Genomic DNA, 24,461 nt, shown 5'->3' on the forward strand with positions numbered 1-24,461 from the left:
TTATTCTATACGGTGTTGTGTTATGCTATGTTATGTTGTATGTTGTGTTATGTTATGCTATGTTGTTGTATATTGTGTTATGCTATGATAGGCCAGGTTGTCTTATGTTGTGTTATTCTAGGCTATGTTGTGTTTTGCTATGTTGTCTTATGTAATGTTCTGCTATGTTATGCTATTGTTGTTTTGTTATGCTATGTTGTGTTATATTATGTTACGTTATGCTATGCTATATTGTGTTATGTTGTGCTCTGTTATGCTATGTTGTGTTGTGTTACGTTATGCTATGTTGTGTTATATTGTTTTATGTTCTGTTATGTTGTATTTTGTTATGCTGTGCTATGTTGTGTTATGCTATGCTATGTTGAACTGTGTTGCGTTATGGTATGGTATGCAATGTTGTGCTATGTTATGCTATGTAGTGTTATGCTACTCTATGGTGTATTATGTTGTGTTATGTTATGCTATGTAGTGTTATGTAGTGTTATGTTATGCTGTGCTATGCTGTGCTATATTGTGTTGTTATGCTATGTTGTGTCATGTTATGCTATGTTGTGTTACTTTATGCTATGCTATGTTGTGCTATAATGTGTTATGTTATGCTATCCTATGTTGTGTTATTTTGTGTTATGTTATGGTATACGGTGTTATATTGTGTTATGTTATGCTATGCTGTGTTATGTTGTGTTATGTTGTGTGTTACATGTGTTACACTGTGTTATGTTATGCTATATTTTGTTATGTTGTGTTATGTTATTTCTATGCTATGTTGTGTTTTATTGTGTTATGTTATGTTGTGTTATATAGTGTTATGTTATACTATGTCGTGTTATGCTACGTTGTGTTATGTTATGCTTTGTTGTGTTATTTTATGCTGTGTTGTGTTATGCTATGTTGTGTTATGCTATGTTGTGTTAAATTATGTTATGCGGTGTTATATTGTGTTTTGTTATACTATGCTTTGTTGTGGTATGTTATGCTATGCTATGTTGTGTTATATTGTTTTATGTTATGCTATTTTGTGTTATGTTCTGTTATGTGTTCTATGTGGTGATATGTTGTGTTATGTTGTGCCATGTTATGCTGTGCTATGTTGTGTTATATTGTGTTATGCTGTGCTATTTCTTATTTTCACGAGGATGAAAGGAAAGTTTAAAGTGCATTGTATCCATACAAAATATTCTGAATAAACGGGTAGGATTTATACGAGTTCACGCAGATGTGTCTGTTCGCGTTGTGAGCGCCATAACTGCCATGTAGCGAGAAGTGGCGAGACAAAATAAATAGTTCGCCCACTCTGAAGTATATCAGCAATCGCGCAACTGTCCACGTAACAGGGGCAGTCTGCAAGGCGTGGCAAAACAGCCTCAAGACAGTAAAGCATTTACCAATGACTTCAAGTGTGTTCTGAAAGGCAAGCACACAAACGAGTGAAAGTGATGGGTGTGAGATGGGCGTGGTTAAAAGCCCACATTACTAACAACAGGTGAAAGCACTTTTGATCGCTTAACCTAAAAAGGGGGTCAGAGAGAGGAGAATTTCCTGGAATACTCCCTTGTGGGATAATCCCTGCCTCAATCTCCCAGAACTGAAAGTTTCCTTCTCAATAGTTAGGAAATGTTATATTCTGTGCCAGGATTGGAGGCGAGGATTTTGCATATTTAAAGCTTACTAACCACCAATGCTGCTGCCTTTGAAATGGGTTTAATACAAAACCTCTTAAATGTCAATTCAGATGGCCAATTGGCAGCATGCATAATATCTTTCAATCTCCCTCGAACGGCTGTCGCTTAAGAGGCATCGCTCCTCTGGTGAAATAGGCCCCAAATTGATTAATGTCAATTCCTGCTTCTTCCATAATCCAGCATATTCCCCTAGCAATCGAAGGAGACAATACCGCCTTAAGGGGTTCCTCTAATGCGATAAGCAGTTGCCTTCTTCCTGGTGGTCTCACCTCTGTTGTTATGTTCTCATATGCCTTAAGGCATCTGACTACACGTAGCTTTGCTTTCTCCTTAAATGTTGTGTACCATACTGACATTGTATCTATTTAAGTCCTTCTGGTTAAAAGGAATGTGAATCTGTCCGGGGTAAACATCTTGCTAGAGATGTCCAGTGCCCTAAAATGTGAAACTCTTTTGCATGAAGTCATACATAGTAGCCTAGCAAGTTAAGATGACAGTTCTTTCTGGAAAGGAATTTATTGACCTGCCAAGAGAGCAACATATTTGTAGGGAACTGGGCTTTTTGTTGGAGTACCCCCTTACTTTTTGTCTGGTATTTATATATAAACTTGAGCTGCCAACCTGGTCCCCGCTGCCAGTGTCCCCCCCACAATAATGTCCAATTGGCAAATCCTTTAGCACTCTCTGTAAGTCCCTAGTAGATGGTACCCCTGGTACCTAGATCCTGGGTTACAGAGGAAGGTACCTAAGGGCTACAGCATGAATTGTGCCACTCTAAGGGACCCTTCACCCAGTACACAATAGACTGCCACTGCAAGCTACATGTCTTGGTGCAGACAAAAGTGAAAACACAACATGTCACACATCCCTGTGTGCCATGTCCCTTACCACTGCATGCAATATTTGTAAGCCACCCCTACAGAAGACCTGACAGCCCTAAGGCACAGTGCTTAGTATTACATGTGAGAGCTGTAGGAAAGTGCCTCTTTTGACGTGGGTAGCCCCCACTGTTTGCCTGGTATTTGACGTGGTTTCAAAGTTGTTAGTGCCCAGGGCCCCTGCTAACCAGGTTCCCTGGGCCAGATCTCTTTCACAAAATTGTTGTGATGCATTGGTGCAATTGGCAACACATTTAGCTACCAATATAAGTCCCTACTAAATGGTAATTAGGTACCAAGGCATGGAGTACTAAGGGTAGGCCCATGAGGGGAGCAGCACAGATTGTGCCACCCTCAGGGACCATGCATCCAAGTGCACCCAGCACTGCTATTGCAGGCTGAGTGTCCTGGTGCAATCCTAAAATGCAAAACTGACATGGCACACAGCATGTGTGACCTGTCCACTACACACTGCATGCAATATAGGTATGTCACCCCCCTGGCAGGCCTTTCTGCCGTAAGACAGGGTGCACTATACTGATTATCTGGGCATAGTTACATGAACAATATGCCCCTACTGTGTCCTTGCCAAACCAGGGACATAGTAAGTGAACAGAGCAGCCATTTTGCATGCATGTGCTGGACACTGGTCAATACGACTTTCACAGCTACACAATGGCCACTCTGAACCCTGGGTTGTCTGGTATCAAACAATTCAGAATAATAAATCCAAACTGGTACCAGTATTGGATTGATTGCAAAATGTATCCAGGGGCTGTCTTAGAGTTGACCCCTGCATAAGCTAACTAACCCTGGCATGGCTGCTGGCTTGTCACAACCAGCTTGCCACCACCAGACAAGATTCTGGAACCCTGGGGTGAGAGCTTTTGCTCTCTGGATTTAGAAAACAAAGCCCTTCCTGGGCAGAGGTGTTACAACTCCTTCCCCAGGAATGTGCACAGCCCTGCTTGCGAGCTTCAAAGAGCTGGCCGCCCTTGAACCTCAGCCCTGCTGCTAGCAACAGATGACTGCACCCGTTGCAAACCCCCCCTTTTGGCTAGAGCAGCGGTGGGAAAATGCACAAAGGACAGGGGGAGTGGCCACCCCAGCTTGTAACACCCCTAGGGTGTTGCATTCAATGTGACCTCTCCATCTCATTTTCCTCCATCTTGCATGGAAGGAAAATAGCCTATCAGGGATAGGGGATTGACCTCTGCCCACAGGAAGTGTCACATAATGAATGTAGCCACTCTAAGGTAAATGACCCATTGGTCACTCCTAGGTACTCCCCAAAACACCCACTAAATGCAGTATTTAGTGGGTACCCATAGACCTACAGATCAGATTCCAAGGACACAAGAAGGCCAGCAACAAAGAAGACCCAAGGCTCGAGAACTGCAGTCCTGCTGCACAAAGAAAAAGGTGCCAAACCCTGCCTGCTGCACCCAGGACTCAACATTCATCGCTGAGGGGTTGCATGGACATCAGACAGACTCTACAAAACCCCAGAAGACATCCACCCTTCTGGAAATTGCCAAAGATCTCCCTCCAGAGTAAAGCATCACTACCTGCAATAAAGAAGCAAACACCAGTGAAGCCCAGTTTACTGACTGGCCAGTGACCAAGGCACCAGAGATAGCAGCCAGACCAAATTTCACCCAACAGACCCAGAGGACAAACCCTGCAAGTGTGCCAAGTTTGGTGGTGCCGCTACCTCCAGTGGCTGAACTGTGCAATAGCCAGGGTACAGGACCCCCAACGACGAACACCCAGAACAAAAAGTCCACTCCGGACTCTCTGAGTACCAGAAGCAAGCTCTGTTTGAGGGACTTCAGGACACATAAGAACCACACCCAGAGGCCCTGCTGACCTGCATTCCACCCTCAAAGTGACCTGCCTCCTAGTCCCAAGAACACCTTTGCACACAGTTCTTGGCTCACATACCTTCTCTGCACCCAGCCTCCCTGGGCACTGCACCAGAGAACCAGCTATGCCCAAGGGTCCACCAATCTTTGTGACTTCTACACTCCAAGGGGACCCACCAGACTCACCTTTAAGTCTGCCTGTGCAGTGCTTTTCCAAGAGGTCCCCAGCAGTGGTCCTGCACCAGCTCCAATGACTTCCAGCAGCTGCTTCCGCAAGAACCGGGAGCCGCCCAAACTTCCCCGGCTGATCCACAGGACATCTCAATGACCTCAACCTAAAAGCGAAAGAAGACAAAGGTAAGCGCATTGCATGATTTTATATGCATTTTTAAAGTTTTCTCCCATTGATTCTAATAGTGTGCAATTACGCACAAAAACAAAACCTTTTCTAAACTTTGAAAAATCATAACTTAAAAAGTACTTACCCAATTTGATGATCTTGGTCTTAACAATTTAAAAAAAATCTGAAGTATTTTTGAAAATTGGTCTTTTGAGTATGTGTCCACATTTATTGATAATGTGAGTACAACAAATGCTCTGCATGTCTCCAAGATTGCACAGATCACATCAAAAAGAGTACACAGTTCCTAGACACGAGATATAAAGGCTCCAAGATTGGCCTACTTGCTTGACCAAGCTACCATAAAAATTAGAGAATTAGTGGTCTAGTTTTTACCTCTGTAAACCAAGGTGGGGTTGCTTGGACTCTCTGCGTAGTGCACATCATTTTTGTCCACTATATAGAGACCCAGCCTCCTACAAGGGCATACCTGCATGGTCAGTTCCATTACTGCCAGTGCAAGTGACCAGAGAAGCCATTTTGTACCATGTACTGGGCACTGGTGAAAACAAGTTCCCCCGCTACTGGATGGATTCACTGAATATAGGGATGGTTGGTATCAAACATCTCGTATTGGTGAACTCACACTGATGCCAGTGTTGGATCTGCCAATACATGCACCCACAGTGCTCCTCAGAGGTGCCCCCAAAACCCTACCAGCCTTTTGTGTGCTCACTGACTGGTTTCCACCAGCCTGCCATTCAAGACATGGTTCTGGTCCCCTAGGGTGAGAGCCTTTTGCTCTCAGGAGGCCCAGAACAAAAACATGTCTGGGAAGAGGGTGAAAACCCCCCCCTCCAACAAGTATGATCTGCTGATTGACCTTCCTAAGGTGGCAAGCCTCAAAAGGCTGCCACCTTTGATATGTGAATCTGGCTCCCCTCACAGGACGGGAAGCCACACCCTGTCCAGAGCCCACTTGCCACCTGGACAAGTGGGAAAATTAGCTAGTGAGGTAGGTGTGCCACCGCCAGGCTAGTACCACCCCTAGGGTGGGCCACTGCGAGGTGGACAAATTTTTTCAGAAGTAGCCATCTTTGTGATAGCATACTTAGGAATTCTGGGACAGGGTTATGCCCACTTCCCACAGAAAGTGGTCATAAAGGGGGTGTAGAGCTGCTACCCTACAGACCCCAACACCCCTAAATTCAGTATTTAGGGGAGCCCCTCGCACCAGAGAAGCAGATCCTGATTACCTAAATAGACCAAGGACACTGAAGAGCCGCAAAAGCAGGAGAGGAGAAAAGAAGCAGCTGACCTGGTACCACCCCGCCAGCTTGTCTGCATCCCTTGTCAAAACTTACACCAAAGTTGACTCATTTTGCAGTTGTGACTCCAGAAATCCAGGAGGACTGCCTGGCTTCAATAAAAACTCAAGACCTCCAAGGGGCGTGGTTTGGGGCGTCAAGATGGCAGTCACGGGGGGCGTGGCCAACATGGCGGCCGGAGCGGACGTGTGATCCGAGCTCCGCTCACGGCCCACCACTAATCGGCGAATTTAAGATGTCCCTGCAGCCGCCAGCAGCTTAAAAAAGGCTGCGCGGGGACACAACAAGCCAGCAGCAGCGATCGCTGCCGCAAAACTGAAGAATCGGCTGTGAAGGAGTGGCGGAGGTGCGAGGTGGGGCCTTGCCTGATCCTGGCCGGATCCAGCTACGGGGACGGCGCTGAACGCCTGAGGAGACGTACCGGCCCATGGGTGGAGCAAGGTGGACCGGAGCTCCCCACTCGGGAGCGGAAGCGGTCTCGCCCTCGAGGGGGATTAGAAGCACCAGCGGCAGCCCTCTTATACAGGTGAGGGGTGCGTGCCGAGGTGCGGGCTGGACTGGGCCGAAAACTCCACGAGCGAGGCGGGCTCGCTCCCGGGGCATCCGACAACGAGAGGCGGCGCCGCGGGTGGGCCCGAGCGGACGGAAAGAGACTGAGCCCTCGCCCGCCTGGACCAGCAATACGGGCGCCATTGGACCCCTGGAGCCGCTTTCGAGGAAAGGAGAGGCTGGACGGTGCCCCAATCCCTCCCCCCCCACCAAAAGCAGGTACGATTTTTCCTCAGAGGGGGGACGGGGGCAAGATAAGAGGGCGCGCAAAACAAAGGAGAATAAGCACATATAAAACAAGAATAAAAAGCACAGAGCAGAGGAAAAGACAATAAAATGAAGAACAGGCAGTGTAACAGAAAGAAAGCGAATGAGAACTGCTAAAAGAATTCGATGAATAAGCTCCCCACAGGAATCAGCAGTGAAGTGTGCTCACATAAGACCACAGAATCTGAAGCAAACGGTGGGTTATACAAAATAACAAAGAGCACCGGGAACAATATTGCCCCATACAATAAAGAACGTTAACATGGCAAGCACGAACATGGGCAAATCAAAACCTCCTAAGACCCACCCCAACACAGAGACTGAGACAACCCCTCTAGAGGGAGAAATGGACACTCAAACGGATGCTTTGCGAAAGATGACCGAAGCCCTGGCTGCTCACTCTGCGTAATTCACCAAAGTGCTACAGGCGATACTAGACACGAAGACCTCATTAGAAGGGAAAATAGATTCAGTGGTACTAGAAGTCAATCTACTCCGCACAGATCAACGGAAACTGGCGGAAAGAGTTGACATTACAGAGGCGGCACTGGAAACGGCCCAACCAGCTATAAATGAGTTGAAAGCTCAGATTCAACGAATGGAAAATGACATAACACTATTACAACGCAGGACGGAGGATGCTGAAAGCCGTTCACGAAGGAATAATGTAAGGTTCATGAGGGTTCCGGAGCGACTAGAGCTCCCGAATGCTGAACATTATCTAGAGCAATGGCTCAAAGACACAGTATTACCTCAAACCACCGCACAAACGTTAATAATAGAACGTGCGCACAGAATCCCATGCGGACCGCCCCGCCCGCTGATAGCAAGGTTTTTGAACTATAGGGACCGTGACCAAGTGCTGCAAAGCTTCCGTAACAAAAATCCGATGCGAATGGAAAACGCCAAGATAACAGCGTACCCCGACTACACAATGGAGGTCCAACGCAAACGTGCCACCTTTGCCAGAGTGAAGCAAACCCTCCGTGACAAAAATATTGCCTACTCCCTCCTCTTCCCGGCTAGGCTGAGAGTAATAGACGGTGATAGAACTCTATTCTTCCCATCAGCAGAAGATACATGGACATGGTTCCACGCTAAGGGACTGGTAGACCCAGTAACGGAGCCGGACGGATGTAATGAGTGGCTGGTACAGCGTCCTAGAAGGAAAAAGAAAACTATAAATAGGAGTCAAGCCAGACCGACAAGATTGCAAGCAGCAAACGCACAAGCACAGGTCCTTAAGGTGGCTACAACACTTACATCCGCACAATCAATACCCAGATCTGGAAACAGAGACTCGGACTCAAACTCTTCACGAGACTACTCGAGCCCCCCTCCTTCACCGCTCATGCCAGGACCTGAACTGACGCCACACACAGCAGATGATATATGATGCAGCACAAGTAAGCCAAACCAGGGCATCGACTGGGCAAACAACATACCAAATAATGGCAAACACAATCGTTCTGGAATTAACCAAAAAAAATATATATATATTTATATAAATATATATATAAACTAATACATACAGGACAGAGCATATCCACCAACAAATGCATGCAGCATTTGAATATCGAGAAAAGTTGACAAGCACGAACTAACCCCAAGCGCAAAGTAAAGCTAGAAGCCTGAATGTCTATGGCGATCAGGGACACAAATCCATCCATATGGGCCAACGTCGACAGCTGGCCCGGGACCCTCTCGTTGACCGCGCCCCCACACCCACCGGGGTTACCGAATGGACTTGAAAATTCGAAATGCTAAACGCGGCACCGGTTGTGCCGCACAGTTTGGTAGAGTTAAAGTTTTGGTTTTTGTTAAGGATAATATGCCAGCATGTATAACCCAATTGTGGACACAAAGGATAGACACAAGGGCGAGGGGACCCAAGACGGAGACGCTAAGTTTTAAAAGACCCGCAATTATTGCAATGCAATTATACAGTGACATAAAATTAACACTATGGCTACATATAAAGTATTAACCTGGAACGTCAGGGGGATGGCAAACATGAATAAATGCAACAGAATTTATAATTATCTTAAACGCCATAAAATTCATATAGCAACATTACAGGAGACACACTTAGCAACTGAAGATTTAAACAAGCTGGCCAGAAAATGGTCAGGAAAAATATATGGCACCACCACGTCGACATACACAAAAGGCGTATTAATATGGATAGCCCCCTACGTCCCTTACGCAGTGGACCACACACAGATAGATAAAGAAGGTAGATATGTCCATCTGAGAGGCGTACTAGACGGCAAACCACTAAACATCACAGGCGTATACGTGCGCAACACTAAACAGATCAACTTTTTACAGTCCACTTATACAACACTGATAAGAGACCCACTGACTCCTAATATATGGGGAGGAGACTTTAACTGTGCACCAGATATCAACATGGATAGATCACACCCTCCACTAGTGAGCACCCCTAGTAGAAGACTTTCGCAAGCATTACAGAACTGGATGTCAGATAGAAGATTACATGACATATGGCGAAATCTACATCCTCTGGATAGAGAGTACTCATATTTCTCCCCTGTACACCAACTACACACTCGCATTGACTTGCAATTATACACATATGAGCTTACAGTATTACTAGTCAATGCAACCTACCTGGCTAAAACGATATCAGACCACTGCCCCTTAGTGTCAACGATACGATGGGGTAGGACACACACGAATGCGCCTACTTGGCACCTACAGCCACCTCTACTACGCGATCCCCCCTTCAGAGAGGAACTAGCAGAGAGTATAAATTCATACTTTAAAACGAACGCAAAAACCACATCATCGCGAGCTATAGAATGGGACAGCCACAAGGTGGTGATAAGAGGTAAATGCATGTCCACATCAGGCGGAGTTCGCAAGACACTACATAAAGAATTAAGTGAAATAGAAAGGGTAATGAGGGTGGTAGAGAATACAATGGAGCAAAATAGGGGGGGAACAGATAACATGACTGAGTTGAAAAAGCAATGGGCAGACACGGATGCGCGACTACGGAAATACGACTACCGACACTACACAGCGCGCATACACGCCGAAGGCGATCGATCTAGCAGATTGTTGTCTTGGTTACTAAAAGGCGAACAACAACATTCTACTATAAATGCCATCCTTACAGAGAAAGGCAATATAGTCAATACACAGATAGAAATAAATGAGACCTCCAAACAATACTATGCAACATTATATAAGGCAAACCCTCCCCCGACCGAACACCAAACACGTGAATTCTATTGGGCGATCCAATTAACTAAACTGACGGCAGAACAACAGACAGAGTTGGAAAAACACATTGATTTAAATGAGATTCAGCAGGCGCTAAAGCAAATGGCGCATAATAAAACACCAGAAGGGGATGGGCTCCCAGCGGAATACTATCAAACCTTTGAAAAACAAACAATGGCACCATATCTAGAAATGCTGCAAGAAGCATTTGATAGGGGGTACCTCCCAGAATCACAGCGCGAAGCAATCATAGTGGTCCTTCTCAAGAAGGGGCGTGATCCACTTGATGTCCGGTCATACAGGCCACTATCATTGTTAAATTCTGACTGTAAACTGCTGGGGAAAGTGCTGGCAAACCGATTACTCCCATTAATGTCTACACTGATCCACCCAGACCAATCCAGCTTTATACCTGGACGTAGCACACATATGAACATCAGGTGCCTGCTGCGACTAATAGCCGAGACACCAGAGCTAGATTACGCAAGGACGGCAGTATCACTGGATATAGAAAAGGCATTTGACACACTGAGCTGGCCACATCTGATGAGTTCCCTTAAAAATATGGGCTTCGGCAATGCATTCATAAAATGGATAACAATACTGTATGCAGACCCGAAACCAAGAGTTAAAACAGGTAAAATTATATCGGAAAAATTTGAAATCGGCAGAGGTACCAGACAGGGATGCCCATTGTCACCATTGCTATTTGCAATAGCAATGGAACCATTGGCAGCGCGCCTACGGCAAGAGGCCCCAAAATGGGGCATCCCTGACAGTGGGGCCTATAAAGTTAGCTCACTATATGCAGATGATGCACTGATATACCTACGTAATAGCTCGGAATCCCTAACAGATATACTACACCTATTAGATACATTCGGGGACATATCGGGACTACGGGTAAACTGGGCAAAATCATGCCTGTTCCCGATGCAACCAATACCAGACCCCCATAGGGAAATAATCTCCACACATAAACTGCATTGGTGCCATACCACCGTCAAGTACTTAGGAGTACAAATTTATCACAGCGAACAAGACCTAAGGGATGATCAGGGCGACAAGAAACTCAATGCCCTTCTGGTGTTCACTCCCACTATCACCCATGGGGAGAGTAGCTATAGCCAAAATGATTATACTCCCACGTATACTATACTATTTTTCAGCACTATCACTTAAGCTCCCCAAAAGCTATTTCACGCCACTAACCAGCCTATTAACAGACTTGATATGGGCTACAGGTCGACGCCATTTAGCCCTAGCTAAGGCATACTTACCACTAGAAAAAGGAGGGATGGGCGCACCCCAATTCGAACTCTACTATGTAGCAGCACAAATGCATTGGATCATGGACTGGATGTGTAATCCAAATGGCCCAGAAAGCCAAATGGTAAATACACTAATAGGATACACAGACTGAATAACACAACACAATGTTTTAAATTAACCAGATGGGTTGACAAAGGGATTAATACAATTGGCAACATATTCAAAGTAGGACATTTCTTGACATATGAAGAATTAACGAGCAAATATAACCTGGGGAAAGGCGAATTTCTCACATATAAGGCACTACAGCAGGTGGTGCGCAGCACTTGGGGAAATGGCAACAATGAACCCACTACAGCTCCAATCCTACATGAACTATTAACAGGGCTAGGCACACAAGCGGATATAACCTGGATATATAACATCCTACAGGGACAACCAGAAGAGCCCCAAACACAAGCAAAAAATAGATGGGAGACAGCGCTAAATATACCCATACATACAAAACAATGTGTGATCGGGCAGTCCCGATCACGTACTCGGCGCTGGGGGGAAATGACGTGTCGGATCAATCAATCAATCAATCATAGTATTTATAGAGCGCGCTATGTACCCGTCAGGGTTTCGAGGCGCTGAGGGCGGGGGCGGGAGGGGGGGGGGGCTGCTGATTTAGCGGTCGAAGAGCCAGGTCTTGAGGAGCCTTCTGAAAGCGAGGAAGTCCTGGGTCTGGCGAAGAGATGTGGGGAGAGAGTTCCAGGTCTTGGCGGCGAGGAAGGAGAAGGATCTGCCGCCGGATGTCTTGCGCTGGATTCGGGGTACGATGGCGAGGGCGAGGGCGAGGTTGGCGGATCGGAGTTGACGTGTTGGAGTGTAGAAGTTGAGTCTGGTGTTGAGGTAGGAGGGTCCGGTGTTGTGAAGTGCCTTGTGAGCGTGGGTCAGGAGTTTAAAGGTGATCCTCTTGTCTACCGGAAGCCAGTGGAGTTCCTTTAGGTGAGGGGAGATGTGAATTCGGCGGGGTATGTCTAGGATCAGTCGGGCGGAGGCATTTTGGATACGTTGGAGGCGTTTGATGTCTTTGGTTGGGATGCCTGTGTAGAGTGCGTTGCCGTAGTCAAGTCTGCTGCTGACGAGGGCCTGGGTCACCGCCTTTCTGGTTTCTGTTGGTTTCTGGTTTCTGGATTCCGACACGTCGTTTCCGCGTCCCCGCGTTGCCGAGGAAACGCGCCCTGGCAACGGAGCACGTCACCCGGTCGCCGGGGAAGCTCCGGAGGGCTTCCGGGCCGCGGGGATTGAAAAGGGGTGTGTCCTGACGATCGAAGGAGGAGCGGAAGAAGCCGTGAGGAGAGAGACAGGAGAAAACAGAGCCGAACCGGAGAAAGATAGGAGAAACCTCGAGACACCGACCAACGACGACGCTCTGGAGACGGAGGCTACCACCGGGGAACCTCAGCTGACGGGATACCCAGGAGCCAGCCACGACCCAGGAGGGTCGTGGCTTTCTAAGGTACGGTCCTTTTGGGACACCAAAAGAAATATAGAAATTAAGAGGGCACTGGGGAAGGGACCTGGGAAGGAGTGAAGGGAGGGCTGGGAGGGATCGTAGGAAACACATATTACAGCACAAATAAGTCACAAACTGGGCACCTTAAAAAAGAGCTAGTATTTCACCTTGTCCTACCTCACTACCAGCACAACCCCACCCTTTTCCTTCCCCCTTCCCCTTTAGTATAAAAAACCGACGTCCAGGTTTAAACGCCCCACTTACCATAGCGTTTTCCTTCTTTTCCGGTCCATCCTCGCTGGAGCCCACCGAGAGACAGAGGGAACGCCAAACTACGAAACAGAGAAGAAAGGAGAAAAACATCCAATAAGAAGAATAGAAGACGACCACCAGAGACTTTAAACCCCCTGTAAACCCAAGAAAAATATCAAAGAAACCCGCCCCTCTTAAAAATAAACCACTTACCTGATCACCACAATTTCTCTCCGTTGTTTTCATACCGTTCAACCTGCCACAGTGGTGTCAGAAGTGGGATTGGTTGGATACAACCCAGGCCAACTGAACGGTATAAACAATGAGTGAAGGTCCGTCCCTAGAGGATATGATTAAACAACTAGCGGAAGGTCAACGCCACTTGCAGTTGGTATGGGAAGCCCACCAACGAGAAGCAAAAGAGGACCGGGAGGCCTTACAGTCGGCCCTGAAAAGTCAAGCTACGATACTAGCGAACAACCAACTCGTACATGAAACGGCCATGAAAAAACTAACAGGAACAATAGCCGCCAGCAAAGTCCACCCCAATGTCCCCAGTTCGGTGTTACAAAAATATCAGGAGGGAGAAGACCCAGAATCATTCTTTACTAACTTTGAAAGAGTCGCCTCTTCTGCTCAATGGCCAGAAGAACGATCCGGGACAATACGTCGCGCCTTTGCTTACCGGACTCTTGCAAGCCGCCTATCAAGCAGCGAATCCAGGGGGAACAACACCCTACAAAGACATAAAAACCAGCATCTTAGAACGGGTGGGACATGATACAGAATACTATCGAGTCAAATTCCGGAAAGTAAAGTGGGGCCCGAACGAGGACCCCCGAACCTTTTATTTACGTGTTAAAGATCTGGCCCTGAAGTGGTTGGGGCCTATCGGGAACAGTCGGGAGGAGGTCATACAAACGATTGTCCTCGAACAATATTTAGATTCTTTACCTACTCCTACAAAAAACTGGATAAGACAACATCCAAAGGTAGATACGGACATGGCCATTGACCTAGCCTGTGCGTTCCATCGCTCCACCGATGTGAGGGGTATATCATCCAGACCCAACATAAAATCCGTCTTACCCAATCCCAAACTCCCACTGAAATTTCCGCTAGAAAACCCGGTTCCCCGCAGACTTGGAGAAGGCCCTCCCTTACAAGGTCCCCAATGTTTTAACTGCGGAGAGTGGGGTCATATAGCTCGTGCGTGCCCGGGGAAACAAGAAGGGAGTGAACCTATGGAAATAGGAGTGACCCGACGACGTGTCCTATGTACAGGAGGGGGAGACATTAAATTTAAGCAAACCCTCAAAATAAATGGGAGATCCTTATGTGCTCTCGTTGATTCTGGTTGCAGCCAATCTGTTGTTCGCGAAGACTTAATAGGCCCTATAGATAGGGTAACCAGCCGATGGGTCAATATTTGCTGTATTCACGGCGACAAGGAGCAGTACCCCCTGAAAGTAGTCGAACTCGAGTGGGGAGAACACAGGGATTTTCTTCCAATGGGAGTTATGTCTCAGCTTATTGAGGAATGCATCATTGGCACCGACTATGACCATTTCCCAGATCTCTTGGATTATGTTCGAAGTCCCAAATCCTCCCAGGAGTGGTGGATTGAGGCTCCTTTTTCGGGAAGCCCCATTGAATGTCCGTTAACCCGCCGTAAACTTTCACGTCGCGAAAAGCGGGATGAGCAAGTACAGTTCCGGGCTCATAAAAACCAGGAACAAACCCAAAGACTTATAGCAGAGACACATACAGCACCATTAAGTTTCCATCATCAACAGAAAGAAGATCCCTCCCTCACTCAGGCCTGGAGCTCCGCAAAAACGGAAGAAACCGATGAGGTGGGTCCCTACTTCCTGGTTAAAAGGAATCTCCTCTATAGAGTTACCACTACCCGAGCAGGGGAACGCAAACATCAGTTAATAGTACCTGAATCCTATAGAAATCAAGTTCTGACGCTAGCCCACAACCAACCGGGGGGGGGGGACATTTTGGGAGAGAAAAAACCGAGGAATATCTCCTCCGACGGTTTTACTGGCCCGGGGTTTTTGCACAGATTAGGAGATACTGCTCCCAATGTCCCAGGTGTCAGCTCACCGAACCAGGTAGGCCCAGGAAAGCGCCCCTTTTTCCCCTGCCCATCATAGACATTCCATTCAGCAGGGTAGGGATGGATCTAATTGTGCCCTTAGTGCCTTCCTCTAAGGGGCATACATATATATTGGTGATCGTAGACTATGCTACCCGGTACCCCGAAGCCGTTCCCCTGACAAGTATGACAACAAAAACAGTTGCCCAAGCAATGATAACGGTGTTCGCTCGAATAGGGTTTCCCCGCGAGATACTCACTGACCAAGGGACCCCATTCATGTCGAACCTCATGAAACAAGTATGTAATACATTGGGCATTTCCCAAATAAAAACTTCGGTTTATCATCCCCAGACAGACGGGTTGGTGGAACGTTACAATCGGACCATCAAATCTCTATTAAAGAAAATAGTCAAGGATTCAGGTCGAGATTGGGATAAAAAATTACCCTTAGTTCTGTATGCTATTAGAACCCATGAACAGGCCTCAACGGGACATAGCCCATTCGAACTTGTGTTCGGGCGACAACCCCGTTCCCTTTTAGATATGGCGGTAGAAACCTGGGAGGAGGAAGCCGAGGGAGAGGGAAGACCATTGTTGGAATATGTCCACAACTTGAAATCCCATTTACAAGGGCTGTGGGAGGAGGTACGCCAGCATATGGAACAAGCCCAAACAATACAAAAACGTTATTATGACAGAGGGAGTAAGTTGCGGACCTTTCAGCCAGACGACCAGGTATTAATAATGCGCCCCACCTCAAAGCAAAAACTTCTCGCGAGATGGCAGGGTCCTTATCGGGTGGTTCGGGCAGTATCCCCTGTCACTTATCTCATAGAACTAAATACCAATCCTAAAAAGACCCAGATTTATTATATAAACCTCTTAAAGAAATGGGAAGTTGCAGAGAACAGTGACAATTTAGTAGAAATGGGCCGGTTTTTATGTCCCAGTAAGGAACTAAACATAGAGTTCTTTCCTAAAAACCAGCACGATATTGCAAAAATGCCCGCTATCAATAGTTCATTGACAGGTTCAGAGAAAGAACAGTTATATTCCTTATTGAGTCAATTTCCACATGTGTTTTCAGATACATCAGGAAAAACCTTCTTAGTCTGTCATAAAATACGAACAACCCCAGGAAAAATAGTCAGATTGCGACCCTACCGTATTCCTGAGGCAAGGAAACAGATCATAGAAGACGAGATACAGAAAATGGTGGCCCTCGGGGTGGTAGAACCCTCCAATAGCCCCTGGTGCTCCCCAGTAGTCCTCGTACCGCAACCTGACGGGTCCGTCAGATTTTGTATCGATTTCCGAAAACTTAATGAAATATCTATGTTTGACACCTATCCAATTCCCCGAGTAGACGATGTCCTTGAGAAACTGGGAAAAGCTAAATATATGACCACATTGGACCTAACTAAGGGGTATTGGCAGATTCCTCTGGCACCCGAGGATAAAGAAAAAACGGCCTTCTCTACCCAATCAGGTCTGTACCACTTCACAGTGTTACCGTTTGGTCTACATGGAGCTCCAGCTACCTTCCAGAGACTAATGGATAGGATATTAAGACCCTTCCACTCCTTCTCGGCAGCATATTTAGATGATGTCGTCATTTTTAGTGAGACCTGGGAAGATCACCTATGTCATCTGCGGCTAATATTCAATACGCTGGCAAAGGCAGGGTTAACAGCCAACCCCAAGAAATGCATCTTAGGGAAAACCGACATCTCTTATCTCGGATACTATATTAGCCAAGGTACACTACAACCCCAAACCACAAAAGTGGAAGCCATCAAGGCTGCTCCTACCCCTAAAACAAAGAAGGACTTGCGCTCTTTCCTTGGATTAGTCGGTTATTATAGACGGTTCATACCGGGATATTCCACCCTTGCGGCTCCCCTCACAGACCTCCTATCCAAATCCCACCCTAATCGATTATTACCATTTTCTGACCTCCAGATGGATAGTTTTGAAAGGCTAAAATCCTATTTGACGAGGGAACCGGTATTAAGCTGTCCGGACTTCTCCAAACCTTTTCATTTATACACAGATGCCTCTGATGTGGGACTAGGAGCGGTTCTGTCGCAACCTGACGAGGAAGGCAGGGATCACCCTATAGTTTTTATCAGTAGGAAACTTCTTCCCAGAGAACCCCATTATCCCATCATCGAGAGAGAGTGCTTGGCCATTAAATGGGCGGTGGACAATTTGCAGTATTATCTCTTGGGCCGTCCTTTTGTTCTATATACGGATCACGCTCCCCTTACCTGGATGGACCCGCATAAGGATTCTAACTCCCGGATTTTGCGGTGGTTCCTTGAATTGCAACCTTTCTCCTTTCAGGTTCGCCACGTCCCGGGTGCTCAACAGGGTCCTGCGGATTATTTGTCCTGTTTTCCGTGCTCTTCTTCGGTCCTAGAGCAGGACCGTTCTTGGGATGGGGTGTGTGATCGGGCAGTCCCGATCACGTACTCGGCGCTGGGGGGAAATGACGTGTCGGATGATTCCGACACGTCGTTTCCGCGTCCCTGTGTTGTCGAGGAAACGCGCCCTGGCAACGGAGCACGTCACCCGATCGCCGGGGAAGCTCCGGAGGGCTTCCGGGCCGTGGGGATTGAAAAGGGGTGTGTCCTGACGATCGAAGGAGGAGCGGAAGAAGCCGTGAGGAGAGAGACAGGAGAAAACAGAGCCGAACCGGAGAAAGATAGGAGAAACCTCGAGACACCGACCAACGACGACGCGCTGGAGACGGAGGCTACCACCGGGGAACCTCAGCTGACGGGATACCCAGGAGCCAGCCACGACCCAGGAGGGTCGTGGCTTTCTAAGGTACAGTCCTTTTGGGACACCAAAAGAAATATAGAAATTAAGAGGGCACTGGGGAAGGGGCCTGGGAAGGAGTGAAGGGAGGGCTGGGAGGGATCGTAGGAAACACATATTACAGCACAATTAAGTCACAAACTGGGCACCTTAAAAAAGAGCTAGTATTTCACCTTGTCCTACCTCACTACCAGCACAACCCCACCCTTTTCCTTCCCCCTTCCCCTTTAGTATAAAAAACCGACGTCCAGGTTTAAACGCCCCACTTACCATAGCGTTTTCCTTCTTTTCCGGTCCATCCTCGCTGGACCCCACCGAGAGACAGAGGGAACGCCAAATTACGAAACAGAGAAGAAAGGAGAAAAACATCCAATAAGAAGAATAGAAGACGACCCCCAGAGACTTTAAACCCCCTGTAAACCCAAGAAAAATATCAAAGAAACCCGCCCCTCTTAAAAATAAACCACTTACCTGATCACCACAATTTCACTCCGTTGTTTTCATACCGTTCAACCTGCCACACAATGGAACATGGCACTACTAACAACAAAAGACATATCACGCAATGCCCGTTTCCGATATACACAACTCAATTATCTACACCAGACCTACCTTACCCCAGCAAGAATTAAACACATGTTCTTACAATCCAACCCGGAATGTCCAAGATGTGGGACACCAGAAGTAGATTTCCTACACATGACGTGGAGCTGCTCACCATTGCATAGCACATGGCAAGAAGTAACAACACAAACAGCTTCATGGTCGAGATTACCCCTTACCCCCACTCCGGAGTCCTGCCTGTTGGGAATACGTACACGAGTTGGAGCAGATAAACAAAAACACCGAAGCGCAGACCTGGCGTTTATTCTGTTTAAGCGCCTAATTGCAATACAATGGAAATCGCCCAGTACGCCCAGCATACACCGCTGGACACAAGAGATGCTACACTGGTCCAAGGCTGAAAAACAAGTGCTACAAACATTGCGTGATAATGGGGTGGAAATCAAAGGTACAGATATATGGGACTCTATCATAGAACAGTTGGAACAAAAAAACGATAACAGACCCCCCTGAACAGGACAAACGACCAACTCAGCAATAAGGATGCTCACGCATCACCTACCAGTGAAGGTTAACTAACACACAAATAATAGCCCCCCCAAAAAAAGTACAGCTACTTTGGATTATGCACCTGCACCTCCACTCCCTGAACACTCCTCCTCCCCCCCTCCCCAAAAAGATTGTTTCCTCATATAACATTGAACACAAACAGGCAACATGCACAAACATAACAATCAATATATGGCATCTCCTGCTACTAAGTTTTGAAGCGGGTTTCTTTTGAAGATTTGTTCTCTAGTTGTTTTCTTTGTATTCATTTCCTTTAAATGCTGCTGCCACATCCGGTAGCGACTTGTATACTGAACGCTATATTGACATAACATGTAAATGGCAACGAAACGTCAAATGTAAAGATAAAATGTCGAAAACAGCAGAAACATATCCAGCAAAATGTAAATGTTGTTAAACTAATAAACAGATAAAAAAAAAAAAAAAAGATGGCAGTCACAATCTAAGGCCCATATTTATACTTTTTTTAGCGTCGCATTTGCACCGCTTTTTGATGCAAAATCGGCACAAACTTACAAAATACAGCTGTATTTTGTAAGTTTGTGCCGATTTTGCATCAAAAAGCGGTGCAAATGCGGCGTTAAAAAAGTATAAATATGGGCCTAAGAGTGCTCCAGACCCCTCCGTCATCCTCCGCCATCCTAACCATTGCCTAGCCACACAGATCACCAAATTTGCTCCCACTTTAGTTGAGAATAGTATCCTGCTGAGCGGAGTGCCGCAGTCGCTGTTAAGATAAAGGGAGATGAGCGACTGAAGAAGCCACGGCACCCTGACAAGATGGTGGTGGCAGGCAACTGAATGTCGATCGGGGAAGCGGGACGTGGTGCTGAGGGCCTATCTATGCCAACTTGGAGGCCTTGGCTGCCGCTGTCCTGGATGTGATAGTTCCTCTGCAATGGGACTGTGAGGTAGGGGAGAGACAGACTGGCACCCGTAGAGGTTCGGTGCCCCGGCAAAATGGTGAACATGGGCAGCCGCTACCACTGGAGGCTCTGACCGACCTGCACTGCAGCGCTTTGTGCCTCCCAGCCTGGGCTTGGCTGGGGTGGTCACAATGTGCCTCTACGGCTGGTTTGATGCTCGCCCTTGCCCGCACTGCTGCTCCATCAGGGGCAGGTGGGGGAGATGCTGGAGAATCCAGAGCAGTACATTGAGGGGGGCCCGCTGAGCATCCGCTGTGACATCCTGCGCATTTGACTGCTCCCTGGGTCGGGCCCTGGGCTGCAGTGCCGTGTACCCCTAGTCACTGAATTTCTCTGGCTGGGACAGAGCAGCCCCTGCCCCTGTGTGAATGACAGTGCCCGGGGCCTCCTCCAGATGACTTCTGAGATTCCTGGGCCCACATAGCCTGATCCACTTAAGGTGGATGTGGACTGCCTGAGGTGTGCAAACCTAAGTGGTGCCGCCAGCGTGGCTTGGCTGCAGGGGTGAAGTGACTGAATTGACTGATTTCTCCATTGGATACCCTGGGTTGTGGGAGCAGTGGTCACCGTGTGGAATAGCATGTGATCCTTCGAGGTGCACAGTTGCATATGACTAACAAGATTCACTCCATTCTGTGGCTGAAACCTTGTGGGGGCTCCCTCCTTTGAGAGCAGTTTGGGAGGTGGGCCTCCTTCGCGGGATGGAGGATGCTGGCTGATACCAGCGTCAGTGCCAGCTATAGCCAGACAGTGACAGGGCCAGGCCCCCTTGACAGTTGGGTCCTGCACTCTCTGCGACTAGGTGGCTGCTGACCAGTGGTGTTCAATGGGGGGTTCACCCAGACCTTTATGTCTTTGGTCTGCAGCCCTCTGTCTTCAGGAGCGCACAGTCTGGTCTACTGGCTTCCCCCGCGCTCAGCGGGGCAAAATGCATAAGGACTGGCATGCAATTAAACTCAACCAGACACTCTGATCTGTGGGCTTCACAGGTAACCTCCACTAAGGGAGGTGCCAAAACCCTTGCTGGCACGTGGGGGAGACTGACAACCTCGACGCCACTGTTGGAATCGGTGCTGTAGGCACTTGCGCTTGATCTAGCCCAACGCCACAGGTGCCTACCATTCTTCCACCATTGGAAGCTAAAACCTAAATGAATCTAACTACGCCCGTTAACAAGCAACCCAAAGATGGGAAAAGACAAGCAGCCGAAACTTCCACCCTCCCAAGCACAAATTGACAAATTCATGACTCCGGCTGGAGGCGACACAGACAAAATTCACCAGACGCTCCAGAGTTCGCAGGCAGCAGTGGATAATAAAATTGGTGAGGTGAGGGTAGATATGGCTCTGCTTAGGCAGGATCTAAACATGACCTGGATTTCCAACGCAGAGACATGTATTTCCTCAGTGGAGGACCAGGTCAGTGAACTGAAGACTAAGGTGAACCACCTGCTCATGCACACCCATGAGCACCAGCAAAGAGCGGAGGATGCAGAGAACCGATCAATGCGAAACAACCTATGGTTCGTAGGCGTCCCAGAGGGAGCTGAGGGGGTCCCAGAATACTGAATTTCTCAAGACCTGGTTGAAAAGTTGGATGCCATCAAGCAAGCTGACCCCCATGGTTCGCTATTAAATGGGCTCATAGAGCTCTCACGGCTAAACCGCCCCCCCAGAGCCTCACCTAGAGCGATGATCGCCTGCTTCTTTAATTTTGGGGACTGAAATTCGATCTTTAAAGAAGAGCGCGTGCAGGCGGACTCCCAGTTTCTAAATTCCAAAATCCTAATATTTCCAGATTACTCACAAGAGGTCCAGGCATGTTGCTGTTCTTATGAACATGTAAAATAGAAGTTAAGAACAATGCAATTGTCATATATGCTATTGTTCCTGGCTCGTCTTAAGGTCATACATGACAGTAAATCCTACTTATTTGATAATCCTGAAGCAGCATGGGAATGGCTAACAGAGAAGAGACATCTCCGGGGTGGTGCTGGATCACTCTCCTCTTGTCACCCGGCCTAGCCATGTCCATCCCAATTGAAGGGGAGGAGGTTTGGATGGTCCAAGCATTCTCAACTTAGATCCCGCAGACGACGTGAGAAGAACCAGCAGGACTTAGGGTAGCTGAGTTCTGGGTCATCACCACTGCTATCCCCACATCACAGATCTCCCTCTCCAGGTGTTAAAATTGGGGGACCTGAATTCGCCATGAAGTGGGGGGTTGCTAAGCCAAACACCCTTGATATGACTCATTACTTTTCCTATGGGGGTAGGCCGCAGTGGCTGGCATGACACCGCGTTTATCCTGCAACTTGGAAAGGTCCACCACTCCACGGTGTATTAAGGGCCATATTTATACTCTGGTTGCGCCGAATTTGCGTCGTTTTTTTCGACGCAAATTCGACGCAGAACTAACGCCAACTAACACCATATTTATACTGTGGCGTTAGACGCTTCGGGCGCCAAAGTGCCCGGAGTGTGCGTCATTTTTTAGCGTGAACCCCTTCCTTGCGTTAATGATATGCAAGGGAGGCGTTCCCGTCTTAAAAAATGACTCCCAGGCCTTTACGTGGTATTTATACTCCCGGGCAAAAGAGACGCCCGGGAGTGGGCGTGGCCAAAAACGGCGCATTTGCGCCGCTTTTTAACGCCTGGGTCAGGGATGGCGTTAAGGGACAAGTGGGCTCAAAATGAGCCCAGAGTGCCCTCCCCTGCCCCCAGGGACCCCCCCTGCCACCCTTGCCCACCCCAGGAGGACACCCAAGGACGGAGGGACCCATCCCATGGACATTAAGGTAAGTTCAGGTAAGTATTTTTTTTTTTTTTTTTTGTGGCATAGGGGGGCCTGATTTGTGCCCCCCTACATGCCACTATGCCCAATGACCATGCCCAGGGGACAGAAGTCCCCTGGGCATGGCCATTGGGCAAGGGGGCATGACTCCTATCTTTACAATGATAGGAGTCATGTTGATGGGGGATGGGCGTCGAAAAAAAATGGCGCAAGTCGGGTTACGACGATTTTTTCGACGTAACCTGACTTGCCCCATTTTAAGACGCCCATACGCCATTTTCCCCCTACGCCGGCGCTGTCTGGTGTACGTGGTTTTTTTCCACGCAAACCAGGCAGCGCCGGTCCGCTTGCGCCGGCTAACGCCATTCCATAAATACGGCGCCCGCATGGCGCTTCAGAATGGCGTTAGACGGCGCAAAATTTTTTGACGCTAAACTGCGTTAGCGCAGTTTAGCGTCAAAAAGTATAAATATGGGCCTAAAAGTTTTAAGTCTCAATTAATGTTGGGATTGGGTGGGTACGACAGATGCTTCTTCATTTTTTGGGGGAAGTATGGGGTGGGTGGGAGTTGGGTTGTTGTCAATGAGCTTTTTGCACTCTTATCTTCTCAAGACTTATTTTTCCCTGTTTTGTTCCAGGTTGTCACACAGCATAGCTTTTATAAAGTTGCCCGAAGAGCTTCTCCAAGTTAGTTCCTATGTGTAATGCTGGATGAGCTGGCCCCTTATTATTACCAACACATGCTTGATCCAGTCCACTGTGTAGTGACATCATTTTATGGCCCCATACATGATTATATCATGGAATGTGAACGGCCTCCTAGACCGAATTAAACGAGCGACAGTGCTGCGCTCTGAGCTACAGCTCTGTTCTTCTATTCTATTCTTGCAGAAAACGCATTTGATGGGTGCTTCCTGCCAGTTCCTCACTCAATATGGGATTGATCGCGTTTATCACACAGGCTTCAAACTAGGGTCCTGAGGAGTGGTGATACTTCAGTGCTGTGGTTTCCTGATGGTAGTGCAGAAGTTGTGGTTAGACCCCCAGGGCTGATATGTTGCTCTGGAGTGCATATCAGAGGGCCATGCACTCAGCTTGGTCTGTGCCTATGCTCCACCTATGGCACTTGAACCTTTCTTAGGCACGCTTACAAACATTGTGGCCCAGATGCCTCCAGTGTTCATTGTTATAGGGGGAGACATGAATGCGGTCCTGGACCCTGTCCTGGATGCTACGGGAGTCTTATTCGAGGTGCAACAATGTTGCAATTTCTCTCTGTAAATTACTAACTAGTCTTGGTCTCTGTGATGGTTGCCATACTTGGCACCCTAGGTCCTGAAAATATACACATACATCAGCTGCGCACCATACACATGCAAATATTGATATGGTATTTATGCCGGCCACTGACCTATAGTCGGTTACGCTAGTCTGTATAATGGCTCCCGGCATCTCGGACCATGCCCCGCTCCTTCTAAGTATTGGTGCATCT

At 47.7% G+C, this 24,461-nt stretch overlaps 1 long non-coding RNA gene across 1 annotated transcript in view; it reads left to right on the forward strand.

Annotated features, from left to right (window-relative positions):
- Positions 1-24,461, forward strand: part of LOC138265259 (uncharacterized) — a 50,157-nt gene that overhangs the window by 693 nt on the left and 25,003 nt on the right. The gene's annotated exons all lie outside the window — the stretch shown is intronic.

The sequence above is a fragment of the Pleurodeles waltl genome, chromosome 11 (genome assembly GCF_031143425.1).
Source record: "Pleurodeles waltl isolate 20211129_DDA chromosome 11, aPleWal1.hap1.20221129, whole genome shotgun sequence".
Classification (NCBI taxonomy): Eukaryota; Metazoa; Chordata; class Amphibia; order Caudata; family Salamandridae; genus Pleurodeles; species Pleurodeles waltl.